At 45.8% G+C, this 18,452-nt stretch overlaps 1 long non-coding RNA gene across 2 annotated transcripts in view; it reads left to right on the forward strand.

Annotated features, from left to right (window-relative positions):
* Window positions 1-18,452, forward strand: part of LOC140398815 (uncharacterized) — a 149,477-nt gene that overhangs the window by 126,291 nt on the left and 4,734 nt on the right. For both annotated transcript variants that reach the window (XR_011937566.1, XR_011937565.1), the window contains one exon: window positions 5,413-5,529. This is a non-coding gene — a long non-coding RNA (uncharacterized lncRNA). The remainder of the gene's footprint in view (window positions 1-5,412; window positions 5,530-18,452) is intronic.

The raw sequence follows: 18,452 nt of genomic DNA on the forward strand, positions 1-18,452 counted from the left end.
TCAAGTTGGGCCTGAAGGTCCCTTCAACCAACCAGAAGGATCCAGAAGCAAGATCTTTTTACTTTCTGTAAAATAAGTAATTACAGCTTTTAAAAGAAAAAATATAACAATAAAATGAATTAATTTAACCTGAAATAGTGGTTATTCCAAAGTCTACTTTACTTACTTAGCAATGCGGGACCTAGGATCGATGCTACTAAGTGGTAAGTAGATGAAATCTTCGGTGAAGGTATGGGTTATACCGAGGGATAACTTGAAAACATAGTTTGACCTGAATAGCACCCACTGAAGCTTGCCTCGGAGTTGGAGAGTGAGAATCCCTGTTCACCATTTAGAATGTCGCCCTTTTTGGTATAGGGGGACTTCTAAGAATAGTGGTGAGTTTTCAACAACACTTGCTGGTACCTTATTATTGAACTATTCCTGCACAGTGTTACCCCAGCGTCTGCAGCATGGCTGCTGCATCGCACTGCAGGAGACTGTAGAAGGCTGCTTCAGATGATGTCAAGCCTTGAGGGCTGTTCTATGGATTGCAGTACCTCATGTGGATGGCAGCAATGTGGGGCTGTCTGACAGAGAGGCCAACCAGAACATGGATAGTCTGGTAACTAGGGAGTATGATTACTCCATGGAGTTGCTACCATTTCCAGGAGGCAGCACCTCCACAATCTTTGTAATTGATTGGAGGGCTGATTGCCTGTCTGCAGTGTGAGCCTGCATGCTTCTTTGCATTCTAAGATTTACATTCATGGCGGCAGCAGTCCGGACATGCATGGCTGACAACATGGATCTCGTAACCCCAGTCTGAGCTCCCACTGCAGAATTAGGTATCAGCTGCCTGTACTCCAATGGAAGCGTGGCCACCAGATACTGCAAATTGGTTGGTCGGTAACTGCTGTCATGCAGTTGCCCGCCACTTCCATGCTGAAAAGAATGGGCTCCAAGCTTTGTGCAATGCCTTGAGCCAAGTTGAGGCTGGATTCTCCATCCCTCTTGCTGGTGACAGATGATTGTTTGGCAGACCGTTCAATGCACCAAACATCTTGATGCGCATTATTATTCATGCTCTCCTATACACCAACCTATCAAAGTACTGACCTGACTAACCTTTGTACTCTTCAGCAACCTCACCTTCTGGTGAGCTGGCACAAGAGCTATGTTTTCTTCCAATTAGCTGTCGCCCACTGGTGTCCAGTAGGTCATCACATGCAGTTCTTGACTCGAAACAGGTCACTGAAGTGGCAGTACCTGAGCGTGTGACTTTGTGAGTCGGATCAAGTGATGGTGCTTCTTCATCACTGGTGTGGTAGGTATTTCTTTCTCTCTCTCGTCCTCTCGCTTCCGACTGGGGCTACTGTGACTGGGAAAGAGATGATCCTTGGTCTCTGAAAACATTAAATTAGAGGTGGAGGGTTGGTATGGTGGAAAGCAAGAATTACATAGTTACACCATCTGTAGCTTGCATCTCCTGTCAGATAGCAGGGTAGAATTGAGGAGAGAATAGAGAAGGAACTCAGAGGCAGTACAATATCATCACCCTGAATGGTAGTGATGAAGCTGTGTGCCACAAACAGCTACTGGCTATTTGATGTGAAGCACCACCTCCTCATGGTGGAGTAAAGATATTCCTGTCCTCTGCTTGTTTAGCTTTCCTTCCTTCTATGTTGGCATTCATGTATTGTACCATCAAGGGGAGAATGGCAGTGATTTTGTTGCCATATGTTTGGGTAACTTCCCGGGCATAGCTGAGTAGCTGAATGAATGTGGAGGCAGCAAAAGGTGGGTGAGGCTCGAGTCATTGGAGATGTGTGAGGGTGAGGCAGAGTAACTGATGGTTAAGTATGGGTTCTTGAGTGCCAAGAACTGCAACTAGGTGAATAATAGGGGTATGGACATTGTGAGGTTGGGGCGGCATGGTGGCACAGTGGTTAGCACTGCTGTCTCACAGCACCAGGGACCCGGGTTCAATTCCAGCCTTGGGTAACTATCTGTGTGGAGTTTGCACGTTCTCCCCTTGTATACGTGAGTTTCCTCTGGGTGCTCCGGTTTCCTCCCATTGTCCAAACAAGTGCATGTCGGTGGATTGGACACGCTAAATTGCCCCTTAGTGTCCAAAGATGTGCAAGTTAGGTGGGGATAGAGGGTTACAGAGATAGGGCGGGGCATTGGGATTGGGTAGGGTGCTTTTTCAAGAGGGTCAGTGTAGACTTAATGGGCCACATGGCCTCCTTTTGCACTGTAGGAATTTTATGGTTCTCTGGTTCCATGGTACATTGCGGATGAAATGTCCTTGAAGAATGCATTGACTGAACTTGACCATTCGGGTGAGGTCATTAAACGTCTTTCAACACTGCTACCAGGTCCTCAGGAAGATCCCTTCCCTTGCCACTTGCTCCCTTTCTCTTTGGAGGATACTCCTTCTGGGCCTCCTTGTCCTCAGCAGAAATATAGAAATCTCCTCCTGTTGACTTCCATGACTGAGGCCTCCACTGCCCTATCTGTGTACCATGGATGCCTCTGCCTGCCCTGGTGCTCCATTTATCTTCTCTCCAATCACAGGACTGGCACTCCAGCAACAGCCTCCTTTCATTCAGTTCAGATTCCCTTTAAGAGGGACAGACTGCCTTTAAAAGCTGGAGGCTAACTGGAACATACAAAAATGTCACACACAGCTAGACACCCATTTGAATGTGCAACCAGCCAATAGTGCGGGCTGTGTTTCGTTGCATACAGAAATCATGAATGTAAAAGTAGCGTAACGTTTATGTGCTGCTGTTTCCAGTGCAATAGAGTGTGGTCAAATTGTGACCCCTTGCCCAAGAATGAATTTTTAACCAAACAATATGTGGCAGCATACATACAAACCGTAGGTACTCAGTTTGAATGCTATATATTGGAATTTGCCATGTTTCAAATTATTGGAGAGCATTTTGTTATGGGCCAGGGCTTAGAAAGTCCAAAGTGTCTTATGAAGTTCACCTGACCTACAACCTTTATGTCGAATTTGGCTAGGATGAGCACTAAAATCTTCACTGCAGGTGTGATTCATCAGACTTCCTAGGTGCTTTAATCAAAACAACGTTTATTCTAAGAATGTAATTTTATCAATTACAAACATAAAGACACCACACTGCTACAGTAATCTATGGAAAGACTTAATAAATTCCCCCTTAGCTGTTCCAATTCAATAACAAAATCCAATAAACCAAAGCCCCTTTTCAAGGGTGTGGCCCAGCACACTGTATTCTCACTTGAATGGGACTGGTCCTTTTCCTGAAATTCTGACCCAGGTCCAACCTGCAGGTTCAAACACTTTCTGGAAAGCAACTATATCTTTAAAGTTACCAAGGCAGTTAACCACACCCAATGTGCTTTTTGCTGGAACAGCTTTTAAAATGAAAACTGAGAAAAACTGGGAAAACCCTTCTTTCTCCTTCTGCAGTCCAAAGCAATCAAGCTGGAACTGTAACCAAAAAACCCCTCTCACCTGACAGCCACAGCCCAATGTGCTATAAGTCGCATGATAAGAGACTAAACCTTTCTTAAAGGGACACTCACATGACAATATAAGTCCAAAGATGTGCAGGTTAGGTGGATTGGCCATGATAAAATTTCCCCTCACTTTAAAGGAATTTACAGATTAGGTGGGGTTACAGGGATAGGACGGAGGAGTGGGTGTTGGTTGGCAGCTCTTTCAGAGGGTTGGTGCAGACTAGATGGGCCAAATAACCTCTTTCTGCACAATAGAGATTCTGTGATTCCATATAACAATGATTATTAATTGTTGAATTTAGTTGATTACTCTTGAGGTCCCCAAGATTCTTTAGTTGCGTTTATTTCTGCCCAAACCTTTTCCTTACTCGGTTGAATGAGCTGACCATGCAAGATATAGAATTTACGACTGTCAAGTCATTCATCTTGGGTAAGTGCATATTAAAAGTGAACTAAGTTGATGTAACATGTTCGATTTTGACTCAGTTCTCTGATGAGGACCAACAGCATTGAGTTAAAACTGGTCAGGCATCAATAATTCAAATACAGCCAATCATCGATGTCACATGCTTGTTTTCACAATTGACACAACCTTCAGTTTTCCGATCACAATGTAATCATGGATGGGGAAGGCCATTCATCAATCTTAATTCATCTATTCAAAGAAAATCTCTGAAGCTTTCCCCTTTGTAGCATCCAATTTTTCATTAAAGGATCCCATGCTTTTTAACTCCACTATTCTATCTGAAAGACCAAGGGCTGGATTCTCCATCGGCAGGATCCTCCCTTTTGCCAGCAGCGCACTCACGCCCGCGGATATCCCGATGGCGTGGGGGTGCCCACATTGGGAAACACCATTAGCCGGTTGCCGGAATGTAGGATCCCGCTGCTGGCATGGCTCGCCGCAGCAGAAACCTGGTGCGGCGGGACGGAGACTCCGCTCCATATGTGCTGATGCCTCTTTGCTTAAAGAATTTCACTAACTGTGTCCCAAATTTGACTCGTGCTGATTTGAACATCAAATGGATTTGAGATACACAATTGGAACAGGGGAATCGATCAATCATGGTCTAACTGGATACCTTTGCACCTTTCTCTCCTCCAGTAACCCAAGCAGTAAGGATGTTTCCCCTGGCTGGGGATTCAAGGACCAGGGGACACAGACTCAGAATAAGGGGCAGACATTTTAGGATTGAGATATGGAGGAATTGCTTCACTCAGCCTATGGTGAATCTTTGGAATTTTGTACACCACGCTGCTGCAGAGGCTCAGTGATTGCTGAGCTCAAGACTGTGATTAATAGATATTTACATATTAAAAATATCTAAGGGTTTTGGGTTAGTGCAGGAAAAAGGTATTGAGGTAATCAACCACGATTCCATTGAATGATGGAGTGGGCTCGAAGGCCTAAATGACCGACTCCTGATTTTATTTCTAATTTTCTTAAGTTTGTTAAGACATTCCCTAAAATCTATCTGTTCTGCCAAGCTTTAATACCAACCATTCTAATATTTCCTCCTCCATCTTGATATCTGTTTGTTTATGATTGTGCCACTTTAAAGGATCTGGGATGTTTTGTATGTTAAAGGCACCATATGAAAGCAAATTATTGGTTTATTGTTCCATTTAAAGAGCCCTACATGATTTTCCGTCATATTTTGAGACAGTGAAGTGTCAGTTTTTTTCAGTTATTTGCATTTCTACCTCAACCTTTGAAGGAATTGTGATTTGAGCATCCAATCCAGGTTGGTATGAGGTGAGACATTAAACTGAGGCCACTTTCCCCGATCTAAATGTCCAGGTTTACCCGGAATATCGCTCTTTCTCTCTGCCAACCCAGTGTGGATTGCTGTTTGTTTCTTTTGCATTAACTCCATCGTTCACTGACTCTCAAAATCAATTTTACATTTATTTCGTTAGGTTTGGGCAAATTTGAGATTACGCTGCAAATTCCTTTAGATGGCAGGCTGTGTGTACTTCTTTCTGCAATGTCAACATATTGAAGCCTCTTAGGAGAATCTGTCACAAGAAATAGAGGTAAGTGATTGAAATTGATTCTGCACAGGATCGAGGTGCCTATAACCTGTTCAACTAAGTACTTACTTGACTGTGCCAATTAAGGAAAGCATGGAGAGGAAAAAGCATGACATTGTATTCTCATTTTTGAGGATAAACTCAGTGGGTATTTTTCCAAACCAAATATACTGCGGACAATTTTGCGTTCTCGTTCGCCATCAGCCAGAACGGCAATACGGGCCCAACATCTCGTGAGAATCGGGAAATGAGATTCTTGCTGGCAATATCTCAATTCCCTATTTTTCTCGCCCCTCACCTGTGGCCGAGAAAGCTTCATGCCCAGAACGGACGAGAACTTAATTTTAATAGATTTACATTTTCATCTCATCACCGATCCTCCTGCCACTTGACCCCCCGCTTACTGAATATTTGTACTTCATCGACGTGACATCATATCGTTAAGGTCGAATTGGGGTGTCTTATCAGGGTGACTGATGGGGGGTCTGATAGGGGGGGCTGGAGGGATATGATGGGGGTCAGTGGGGAGGGTGAGGGCACCCGTGCGTGCTGTGGGGGAGGGAGGTGACATATTATTCCCGTGATGGGGGCAGGATGCCCCTACTGGTCAGCGGAGGGGTAGGGAGGGGGAAGGCAGGATTTGCATTGTGAGGGGTGGGGGGCCTTCCGTTATGGACTTTGGAGGGCAGCTCAGTTATGCACTGACCCTCTTGACCCACCTCAGTGTCCTCCACATCAGGGTCAAATTTGCGCCAAAGCCCGCCTGGTGGATTTCTCACTGCGGGGGTCGATGCATAATGGGGGGGATCGGGCTTCTAGCCTGTTAATTATATTGTCATGGATGCAAACCATCAATTTGCATCCGCCTGTCATCGCAGGGCAGGTAGCTCACCGAGGCTGCCGGTGGGGATCGGAGCACCACAACGGGTTTGGTGCCCGTTTTTCGGGGGATTCTCCATTCTCCGCCAGATCGGGAAAGCCGATCACGGAGTCAGGCAATAGAGAATCCACCCGAATATATGTATTTCACCATACGTTGCAAATATTTACCTTTGGCTTTGGCATGCATGTTGTGCAATATGAAGAGGAAATGCATTTGTCTCACATTCAGTTCAAGGTCATCATTGGAACTGCTGATAAAATAAGTGGCAAGATTGTTCCAGCACTCGCGAAAAGTTTTGAAATGGTCAAACTTAAACTTTTATCCAAATGTAAGTAAGATTTCGGCTAATTTTCAGATGACACGATAGGAATTGTCCATAAACAGTCAAATGATTTTAAATAATATTCCAAATCAGCAATTGCTGAAACAATAAGAGAAAGTGTCCTTGGAGTGATTGGAATTTTCTAAAGAACCAACTTTATCAATTAAGTGTCAGTTTACCTCAGTTATTGGCATTGGTACCTCAAAATCAGAAGGCTTTGTGATTTGAGCACACAATGCAAACTGATAACATAGTAGTAAGGGATGAGATATGAAACTGAGGTAAATTCTCCCTGTTGCAAATGTTGAGGTAGACGTTAAAGGTCATATGACATTATTGAATGACGAGAAGTGTTCCGGTCAACCAATGGAATGAAAAACAGATTAGCTGACCAGTGATCTCATTGTTTTCTGTGTGAAAGCTGGCTGCAATATTGATCCACACAGCAACAACTCACATTTATATAATGGGCGGGATTCTCCGTTGGCTGATGCCGAAACCGGGAAACGCGATTGGGCGGAGAATAGATATCGACGACAAAATCGCGGCGGGCGTCGATTTGACGCCAAATCACAATTCTCTGTCACCTCGACAGCAGCGTCAATGAGGTCCAGAATGCATGTACAGTAAACACCGTTTGCTTGTCATTAGCGGGCCTGACCCAGTATTCTCCGTGGCTTCCACAATTCTACGCCTCCTAAGAGCCGAGTTCCCGGCCGTGCGGTTCACTTGTGCTTTTAAAAATCGTGAAACTGATGGCGTGGCAGCTGAGGTAGAGAGAGGGGATACAGAAAGTGCCCAATGTTGGCATAGTTTGCCGGGGGGACTTCTGCCAGTGCCAGGGAGAGTATCAGGGGGTGGCCAGGTGGTGGGCTGTGGGGTCAAGGTGGACAGGCATGGTACACCATTGCCGCAGCCGGAAAGGCAGCCATGAAGCTGCGCATGATGCTGGCAACCCACCGTGAACTTAGGGCCATGGGTCATATGGGTGTCCCCCCAGACCATCCACCTAGGTGCCCTCTGGCCCAACTGACCCATCAGCTGTATGGGCACGCTCCAGCACAACCATTTTCATGTGGAGATGCGGCTGCAGCTTGGCAGCCTCCTGAATGTCAATCATGGACCCAGCAAATCCTGCGCCACTTTTCATTGGAATCGATTGTGTTCCACGTGGCGCCAGTGCTAGCCCCTCAACGGTCGGTAATTCGGTCCAGGTGCGGCGCCATTTTGCTGTTGTGAAAGTCCACAAATCCTGCCCCAGCGCCAATGGAGAACCCAGCCCAATATCTTTAATGTAGTAAATCATCCCAGGAGCACAATCAAATGGATATTGACACCAACCGGCCCAAAGAAGCACTTGGACAGTTGAACCAAAGTTTGGTCAAGGATCCAGGTTCCCAATGGAGAAGGGGGTGGTGGAGAATTGGGGGAGGCTCACGGAATGAATTCCGAAGCTCAGGGCCCAGAAGTCAAAAGGCATATCTTCCAATGGTGGAGCAATTGCAATGGGGGATGAACTTCATTGGAGGAGCTGTGGAGATGTGCAACAAAATCAATGCAACGTCTTTATTTTATAATTACATCCAAGTCAAAATTTGGAAAAAGTCAGCAATGTGACTATGGCATTCATTATGCACTTCAACACTCACGAGTTAGAAATAATATATTAGCGATTAAATAACTCCTTCGTGGTTAATTTGTGAACCTTTTAACATGAGAACGTTTTAAGTTAATCCCATAGGAAGTCATTACAAGATGACTTTAAAAGTATTCCTAAACTCAAGACATGAATGGGCTTACTCTGAAGGTTTTGCATTCAGTTATAAAGGCTCAGTGAGATTGTATAGTAGAGGAAGGTATGGGCCAGCACTGCTCAGGCAATGAGAGAGAGGAAAAGTTCAGAGCTGAGTGTGAGTTTGCTGTGTCAAGGACTGTCACAAGCTTGCCAACGGTAAGTGAAGATACACTAAGTTTTCCAATAGCTGAAATGATTCTTCATTAATGAATAATTTTGCCTTGTGGTTCAGAAATGCATTTGCAGATGAGGAGGTGCTGCATTTGCCTTTTCTGTTCAGAAAATTGATCAGTTGAGGAATACTTTGGCCTAATTCCATCACTTCTTTCAGGGTTGTCAGTTGTGACCCTGTGCATCATGGTGAGAGAAAGGTTTGACTGCAGAACAACTTTTCTGAACACTGCTGGATGAACATCTAATTACCAATTTACACACAGCTTGACATACTTCTGTGCCGCTGCAGCAATTTTGGTCCCCTAACAGGGAGAAATCACTCTCGAATCTGCCACACGAGGGGCCCATTGGCCACCACTATGAAGTATTGTGAAATCATTTAATTCTAGCAGGATAAGCACAACGAATCAGGCTGAAATATCTGAAGTAGTGAGTCTCATGATGAATGGATTGACTGGACATGATTGCAGCTCTGTAGGAAAACAGCAGGCAGGACTGCAGAGCTTTGATCTTAGCTATTGATTGCGTGATTGCTGAGTTCTTGTCAATTGTTTGCTGCTTGCGCTCTTTGACATGCAAATAGCCTTGCGTTGTAGCTTCACCAGGTTGACATCTTGTGATATGCCTGATGCTGATCCTGGCATGCCCTCCTGCACTCTTTGTTGAACATGGGTTGATCCCCTGGTCTGACAGTAATGTGGGCGGCACGGTAGCACAGTGGTTAGCACTGTTGCTTCACAGCACCAGGGTGCCAGGTTCGATTCCCAAATTGGGTCGCTGTCTGTGCGGAGTCTGCACGTTCTCCCTGTGTCAGCGTGGGTTTCCTCCCACAAGTACCGAAAGATGTCCTGATAGGTAATTTGGACATTCTGAATTCTCCCTCTGTGTACCCGAGCAGACGCCGGAATAGGTTCATAGCAGTGTTAATGTAAGCCTACTTGTGACAATAAAGATTATTATTATTTTTATCCTTGGAGCTTAAAAAGGTGGCAAATGAGATAATGGATGCATTGGTGTTAATTTTCCAAAACTCTCTAGATTCTGGAAAGATTCCATCAGACTGGAAAGTAGCAAATATAACCCCTTTATTCATGAAGAGAAGGAGGCAGAAAACTGGAAATTATAGGCCAGTCAGCTTGGCATCGGTCTTACAAAAGATGTTAGGATTGATCATTAAAGAGGTTCTATCCGGGAACTTAGACAAGCTCAATGTAATTGGGAAGAATCAGCATGGCTTTAAGAAAAGGAAATCGTGTTCAACCAGTTTATCAACGTTCCTTGAAAGAGCAAAATGTGCTGTGGATGAAGGGGAGCCTGTAGATTTTTCTGTACTTTGATTTCCAGAAAGCATTTGATAAGGTGCCACATCAACGGTTATTGCAAAGAAATAATAGCTTGTGGCGTAGCGGGTAATATATTAGCCTGATTGAAGATCGGCTGGCTGGCAGAAAACAGTGTGCAGAAATGGGTCTTAGTCTGATTGGCAGAATGTGACGAGTGGAGATCTTCAGTGGTCTGTGCTGGGGCCTCTTCTTTCTACAATTTACATCAATGATTTAAATGAGGGACGCAAAGGCATGGTGTCTAAATTTGCTGATGAAAACAGGGTAGGTAGGAAAGTATGTTGCGAAGAAGACATATGGAGTTTACAGATGGATACAGATAGGTTGAGTGAGTGGGTAAATGGAACAGAATGTGGGAAAGTGTGAAGTTGTTCACTTTAGAACAATAGAACATTACAGTGCAGTACAAGCCCTTTGGCCCTCGATGTTGCGCCAACCTGTGAAACCAATCTAAAGCCCATCTACACTATTCCAGGAAGAATACAAAAGCACAGAATTACCTAAATGACGAGCTACTGCAGAATGCTGAGGTGCTAGGTGTTCTCGTGCACGAGCCACAAAACGTTTGCATGCAGGTGTAGCATGTCATCGAGGAGGCAGATGGAATGCTATCTTTTATTACAATAGAAATGTAACACAAAAGAAAGGATGTTATGCTTCAGTTATACAGGGCGATAGTGAGACCGCATCTCGAATACTGTGGGCAGTTTTGCTCTCCTTATTTAAGGAAGGATGTAATTGTGTTGGAGGTGCGTTAGAGAAGTGATGCACGATCAATCACTACTGAAGCGAGATTGTAGTCCAATGAACAAGTAGTTACCCCAGCAGCTCCGGTACAGAATGACTGCTGTGGGTGAAACACAGAATCTTATGCTCCGCCTGCTGGGCGGAACTAGCAGGCAGGTTCCACCACTCATACTACAGTATAAGGTACATCCCACCTAGGTACCACAATACCCCTAATATAACCTACCACAAGAAGGTTTACTTGATTGTTACCTGGAATGAGTGGGATATCTTATGAAGATAGAAAGGAGAGGTTGAGCTTGTTCCACGAGATTTTAGAAGAGTGAGGGGTGACTTGAATGAAATATGTAAGATCCTGAATGGTATTGAAAAGGAGGATATTGAATGGATGTTCCTTTTTGAAAGTGAGTGCAGAACTGAAGAGAACTAGTTTAAAATTAGGGGTTGGCTTGAAAGGACAGAGAGAAGGAAAGTTTTTTTTTCTCAGCGTTGTGCCATTTTGTAACTCTCTGCCTCAGATCATGGTGGAAGCAGGGTTACTGAATATCTTTAAGGTGGAGGTAGATAGATTCTTGTTCGGTAAACGAATCAGCTGTTATTGGGGATAGATGGGAAGTTGAAACTCAGCACAAACGGATCAGTCATGATCTTCCTGAATCGTGGAGCAGGCTCAAGGACTCGAAAGGCCGACTCCTGCTCCAGCTTTATATGTTCGTATGTGACAAAGGTTATTTATTCAAGAATGCTAGGGAGGCACAGTCTGGTTCTTCAGGGTGTTCCTCTGGTACAAAGGCTGCGTAACATATTTATTTATTTTGGTTATCATATTTCATCAAAGGATCACAATTACACATGTTGCAGATGTTGCTTGTTATCTCACTGGGAGAATGGTTCAAGTCGATGATCAAATCCTCCCCCATCTGTACTTATTATCATACTTCTGCTTGCCATTCCTGTGAAGGTTGTTAAGTGTCATGATTGTTAGTTTCTCACACCCTCATGACTCGTGTTGGCTATATTTCCCATCATGCTGAGAAAGAGCTCTGATAACTACTCTTTTCTACTTTTAAATCTGCTAATGCTCATAACTACACTTTCCTACTTCAAAATATTAATGTTCATCTTCGTGTCAATCTTAATGTTGAATTATTTCAAGTACCCCACTTCAGAGGGCAAGTCCGTCCCAATTGCATACCACTGTACCATTGGTGGATCTGTACTTCCAGTGGGACAACACATACCCCAGGGATAGTGATGATGGTATCTAGGGCATTTTCTGTCAGGTATGATACTGTGAGTATAATTATGTCAGGCTGTTGCTCGAATAGTCCTTGGTGCAGCTCTTCCAATTTTGGTACAAGCCCTCAGATGTTAATAAAGATCAACAAGGCTCTCTCTGTTGCTATCATTTCTGGTGCCTCGGTCGATGCTGGGTGATGCGTCCCATTTTATATCGAATCCTCACAGTGCAGAAGGAGCCTATTCGACCCATTGAGTCTGCACCATACCCTACCTAAGTCCACTCTCCCCACCTTATCCCCGTAACCTGCATGGATCATGGTCAATCCACCCAACCTATGCGTCCTTGGACTGGGGGAGGAAACTGAAGCACCCGGAGGAAACCCACGCAGACACGGGGAGAATGTGCAAACTCCACACAGTCATTAAAGGGTGGAATTGAACCCGGATCCCTGTTGCTCTGAGGCAGTAGTGCTAACCACTGCACCATTGTGCTGCCCTTTCTGACTTTTCATTCTAGTAAGGAGATGGTTTGCTGGACCATTTCAGAGGGCAGTTAAGAGTTAAACCCATACAGGCTAGACCAGGTAAGGGCAGCAGATTTCCTTCCATAAAGAGCATTACTGAACCAGATGGATTTTTATGACAATTGATGATAGTGGTCATGGCACAATTTCTGAGGCAGGCTTTCAGTTCCAGATTTTATTACTTTGAGCTAATTTCCACCAGCTGCTGTGGTGGAATTTGAACGCGAGGGCATTAACCTGGGCCTCGTGATTACCAGTGCAGTGTTTGACATTATCACTACGCTAATTGAACAACTGTCGACTAATTTGGTTATGTTGTGGAGCCATTGTCAAAGTAGATATAGACGATAGATCACCATATCGACAAGCTCACATCCAGGCCAGCTGGAGGTCTTGTGAGGATCTGTATACAATATGTTGTGGTCTCTGAGAGCGAACAAATGAAGATTCAATCAGTTTTAGGTTTCATTTTTCGGAACCTTTTATTGACAAGCCATCACTCATAGTGTTCAATATTAATAGTCAATCTTCAATATTAATATTCAATGCTCAATATAAAAAATGTATTTTAAAGATGAATAGATTTCAAGGGTATGAAGCAGATACACGATATCTGCTTCTGGATAGTACCAGTTTACTAGATATTGTGCTGGCATTCCCTCAGAGCTTCCCGACCACTCAGTCCCTCAGAGCTTTCCGACCGCTTATTCCCTCAGAGCTTCCCGACCACTCAGTCCCTCAGAGCTTTCCGACCGCTTATTCCCTCAGAGCTTCCCGACCACTCAGTCCCTCAGAGCTTTCCGACCGCTCATTCCCTCAGAGCTTCCCGACCACTCACTCCCTCAGAGCTTTCCGACCGCTCATTCCCTCAGAGCTTCCCGACCACTCACTCCCTCAGAGCTTTCCGACCACTCACTCTCTCAGACCTTCCCGACCACTCAGTCTCTCAGAGCTTTCCGACCGCTCACTCCCTCAGAGCTTCCCGACCACTCAGTCCCTCAGAGCTTTCCGACCGCTCATTCCCTCAGAGCTTCCCGACCCTCAGAGCTTTCCGACCACTCCCTCCCTCAGAGCTTTCCGACCACTCACTCCCTCAGAGCTTTCCAACCACTCAGTCCCTCAGAGCTTTCCGACCGCTCATTCCCTCAGAGCTTCCCGACCCTCAGAGCTTTCCGACCACTCCATCCCTAAGAGCTTTCCGACCACTCACTCCCTCAGAGCTTTCCGACCACTCACTCCCTCAGAGCTTCCCGACCACTCATTCCCTCAGAGCTTTCCGACCACTCACTCCCTCAGAGCTTTCCGACCACTCACTCTCTCAGACCTTCCCAACCACTCAGTCTCTCAGAGCTTTCCGACCGCTCACTCCCTCAGAGCTTCCCGACCACTCATTCCCTCAGAGCTTCCCGACCACTCACTCCCTCAGAGCTTTCCGACCACTCACTCCCCCAGAGCTTCCCGACCACTCATTCCCTCAGAGCTTCCCGACCACTCACTCCCTCAGAGCTTTCCGACCACTCACTCCCTCAGAGCTGCCCGACCACTCATTCCCTCAGAGCTTTCCGACCACTTACTCCCTCAGAGCTTTCTGACCACTTACTTTGGTGCTGGTTTAGCACAGTGGGCTAAATAGCTGGCTTATAATGCAGAACAAGGCCAGCAGCACGGGTTCAATTCCTGTACTGGCCTCCCCGAACAGGCACCGGAATGTGGCGACTAGGGGCTTTTCACAGTAACTTCATTGAGGCCTACTTGTGACAATAAGCGATTATTAGGGGCTGGTTTAGTACAGTGGGCTAAATAGCTGGCTTGTAAATTAAACCAAGGCCAGCAGCGCGGGTTCAATTCCCATACCAGCCTCCCCGAACAGGCGCTGGAATGTGGCGACTAGGGGCTTTTCATTTGAAGCCTACTTGTGACAATAAGCAATGTTCATTTTCATCCCCCAGAGTTCCTGTCCACTCACTCCCTCATAGATTCCTGACCGTTCACTCCACACAGCTTCCTGACTGCTTATTCCCTCACAACTTCCAGACCGCTCATTCCCTCACAGTTTCGTGACTGCTCATTCCCTCACATTCAATTTCGACCTTGAGTGTCTGTGTGCGGTTGGTACGTACTCCCCGTGTCTGTGCAGATTTTCTCCGGACGCTCTGATTTCCTCCCACAGTCTAAAGGTTTGATGGATTGCCCATGCTAAAACTTACTCTTATTGTCCAAAAATGTTTAGATGGGATTACAGGGATAGGGTGGGGGAGTGGGCCTAGGTAAGATATTGTTTCGAAATGTCGATGCGGACTCGATTGGCCGAATGGCCTCCTCTGTACCGTAGGGATTCTATGATTGTATGATTCTTAGTGTTGATTGCTACATTCTCTGCTGGAAATCTATGACTTGCATATTGGGTGAGCTCTGGTTTGCCTTTCACATTTGAGCAATATTCTGACACTTATACTGCAGGATAACGCGGATAGCAGATACCTGGATGAGCCCTCTGGAACTATTCCGCAACAAGAGGCAGCATCCTCCGGATAGCAGAATGGAAGAACATGGAGGGAAAACATCCCAAGTGTGTTATCAGTGGAAATCTCAGGGAATAGATTTACAGTCACGCTCAAAGGCAAAGCATTTCGGAATCCAAAGTGTTACCATGGGCAATTAGTCCACAAAGATGAAGACTAAACAAACATAGTTTGACGGAAGTATCATTTTATGTTTGTGCATATCACTGCCTCTGTGATATGTGTACATTTTCCCTTACTCCTTCAGGCACTGTCACAGGGACTGTATCAAATTTTAAATACTGAGATAATGAAACCAGTAATCACTTTACAGATCCTATCAGGGCTTCTGTCTGATTAAATTCAAATTGGCAATGAATAATTAAAAGGTTCTTTTCACAAAGCGCCTTATCATAGTCTGTTGGCTTTTATATTGCTCTTGAAGAGTGGTCCCTGTGGGAGCACACATTTACTCTTTGCCTGCTGGTGGGCTACTAATGACGTATGGAGTTTCAGAAAACAGGAGAGAACAAAGATATAAGTGAAATCGATTTAATTCTAAAATTACAACAGCTATGCCTGTAATAAAAACCGTCAAGGACCAGAGTGTGACATTATACAAATGTACAGCATGTAAAGAGTTAATGTTATGTTAGCCTAGCCACTAGAGGGAGCTCAGGGACAGTTCTATTTATTGCACTGGCTACTCACTCCCTCACAGCTTCCTGACCACTCACTCCCTTATAGCTTCCTGAACACTCCCTCCCTCAGAGTTCCTGACCTCTCACTCCCTCAGAGTTCCTGACCTCTCACTCCCTCACAGCTTCTGACCACTCACTCCCTCACAGCTTCTTGATCACTCACTCCCTCACAGCTTCTGACCACTCACTCCCTCACAGCTTCCTGACCACTCACTCCCTCACAGCTTCCTGACCTCTCACTCCCTCACAGCTTCTTGACCACTCACTCCCTTGCACCTTCTTGACCACTCACTCCCCTGACCACTCACTCCCTCACAGCTTCTTGACCTCTCACTCCCTCACAGCTTCTTGACCTCTCACTTCCTCACAGCTTCTTGACCACTCACTCCCTTGCACCTTCTTGACCACTCACTCCCCTGACCACTCACTCCCTCACAGCTTCTTGACCTCTCACTCCCTCACAGCTTCTTGACCACTCACTCCCTTGCACCTTCTTGACCACTCACTCCCCTGACCACTCACTCCCTCACAGCTTCTGACCACTCACTCCCTTGCAGCTTGACCACTCACTCCCCTGACCACTCACTCCCTCACAGCTTCCTGAACACTCCCTCCCTCAGAACCTCCTGACCACTCGCTCCCTCACAGCTTCTGACCACTCACTCCCTCACAGCTTCTGACCACTCACTCCCTCACAGCTTCTTGACCACTCACTCCCTCATAGCTTCTGACCACTCACTCCCTCGCAGATTCTTGACCTCTCACTCCCTCACAGCTTCTTGACCACTCACTCCCTTGCACCTTCTTGACCACTCACTCCCCTGACCACTCACTCCCTCACAGCTTCTGACCGCTCACGCCCTCACAGCTTCTGACCACTCACTCCCTCGCAGCTTCTTGACCACTCACTCCCTCACAGCTTCTGACCACTCACTCCCTCACAGCTTCTTGACCTCTCACTCCCTCACAACTTCTTGACCACTCACTCCCTTGCACCTTCTTGACCACTCACTCCCCTGACCACTCACTCCCTCACAGCTTCTGACCACTCACGCCCTCACAGCTTCTGACCACTCGCCCCCTCACAGCTTCTGACCGCTCATGCCCTCACAGCTTCTGACCACTCACTCCCTTGCAGCTTGACCACTCACTCCCCTGACCACTCACTCCCTCACAGCTTCCTGAACACTCCCTCCCTCAGAACCTCCTGACCACTCACTCCCTCACAGCTTCCTGAACACTCCCTCCCTCAGAACCTCCTGACCACTCGCTCCCTCACAGCTTCCTGACCACTCACTCCCTCACAGCTTCCGACCACTCACTCCCTTGCAGCTTAACCACTCACTCCCCTGACCACTCACTCCCTCACAGCTTCCTGAACACTCCCTCCCTCAGAACCTCCTGACCACTCACTCCCTCACAGCTTCCTGACCACTCACTCCCTCGCAGCTTCTTGACCACTCACTCCCTCGCAGATTCTTGACCGTTACTCCGTTTACTGTCGAACTATGTTATAATTTTGGAAAACGTCCTCAGTAAGTGTAAACAGAAAGCTGAAAAAGAAATGACAAGCGAAGTATCATTTTCGGAACTGGAGTTGGTGGGTGTAAGGTGGACCAGGTAATAGATCGTCATTTTAATCACCCCTGATCTCTGCCCTACCACAGCTTCTTGTGCTCTGTAATGAAAACCTTCCCCCTGCGTCTTCCCACCTCAACATTTAATTTCACCATTAACGTCTTCTGGTTCTGACGATTCAAATGAGATGGCTAAATGTTCATCCACCTGTAATGCTCAAGAAGAATTACATATAAAACAACAAATGTCTCACCTCTTGGGAACAATGTGAATTTACAGTGGCACAATAAAAAGAGGAAATACTCACCAGGCGAGGCAGCATTTGTGGAGGCAGGCAGATGGAGAGAGTGACAAGGAAGGGCTGTATTGCTACACCCCTGAAAACAGGCACAGCGATTGCAATAAATCCACATCTATTCATTGAATTGCATGCAACATTCCACCAAGGGCCACCTTCTGCTACATTTGGATTTTCAGAAGGCTTTTGATAAAGTCCCCCACAGGAGGTTGATGAGCAAAATAAAAGCATGCGGGATAGGAAGCAATATACTGGCACAGATTCAGGATTGGCTAACAAGCAGAAAATGGAGAGTAGGAATAAATGGGTCATTCTCAGGTTGCCTTTCTGTGGCTAGTGGGGTACCACAAGGATCAGTACTTGGGCCCCAATATACATCAATTATTTGGATGTTCACAATATACATCAATTATTTGGATGTGGGGACCAAATGTAATATTTCCAAGTTTGAGGATGATGCCTAGTTAGTGGAGAATGCATATTGTGAGGAAGATATAAAGTGACCGCAGGAGATTTGGACAGGCTTAGTGAGTGGGCAAGAACATGGCAGATGGAATATAATGTGTAAAAATGTGAGGTCATCCACTTTGGTAGAAGGAACAGACGTGCAGAGTATTTCCTAAATGGTAAGAAATTAGAAAACATAGTTGTAAAGAGGGACCTGGGTATCCTTGTCCATAAGTCACTGAAGGCTAACATGAAGGTGCAGGAGGTTATTTGGAAGGCTAACGGAATGTTAACCTTTATCACAAGAGGATTTGAGTACAGGAGTGGTGAAGTCTTGCTTCAATTATATAGAAGCTTGGTTCGATCGCACC

The sequence above is a fragment of the Scyliorhinus torazame genome, chromosome 22 (assembly GCF_047496885.1).
Source record: "Scyliorhinus torazame isolate Kashiwa2021f chromosome 22, sScyTor2.1, whole genome shotgun sequence".
Lineage (NCBI taxonomy): Eukaryota > Metazoa > Chordata > Chondrichthyes > Carcharhiniformes > Scyliorhinidae > Scyliorhinus > Scyliorhinus torazame.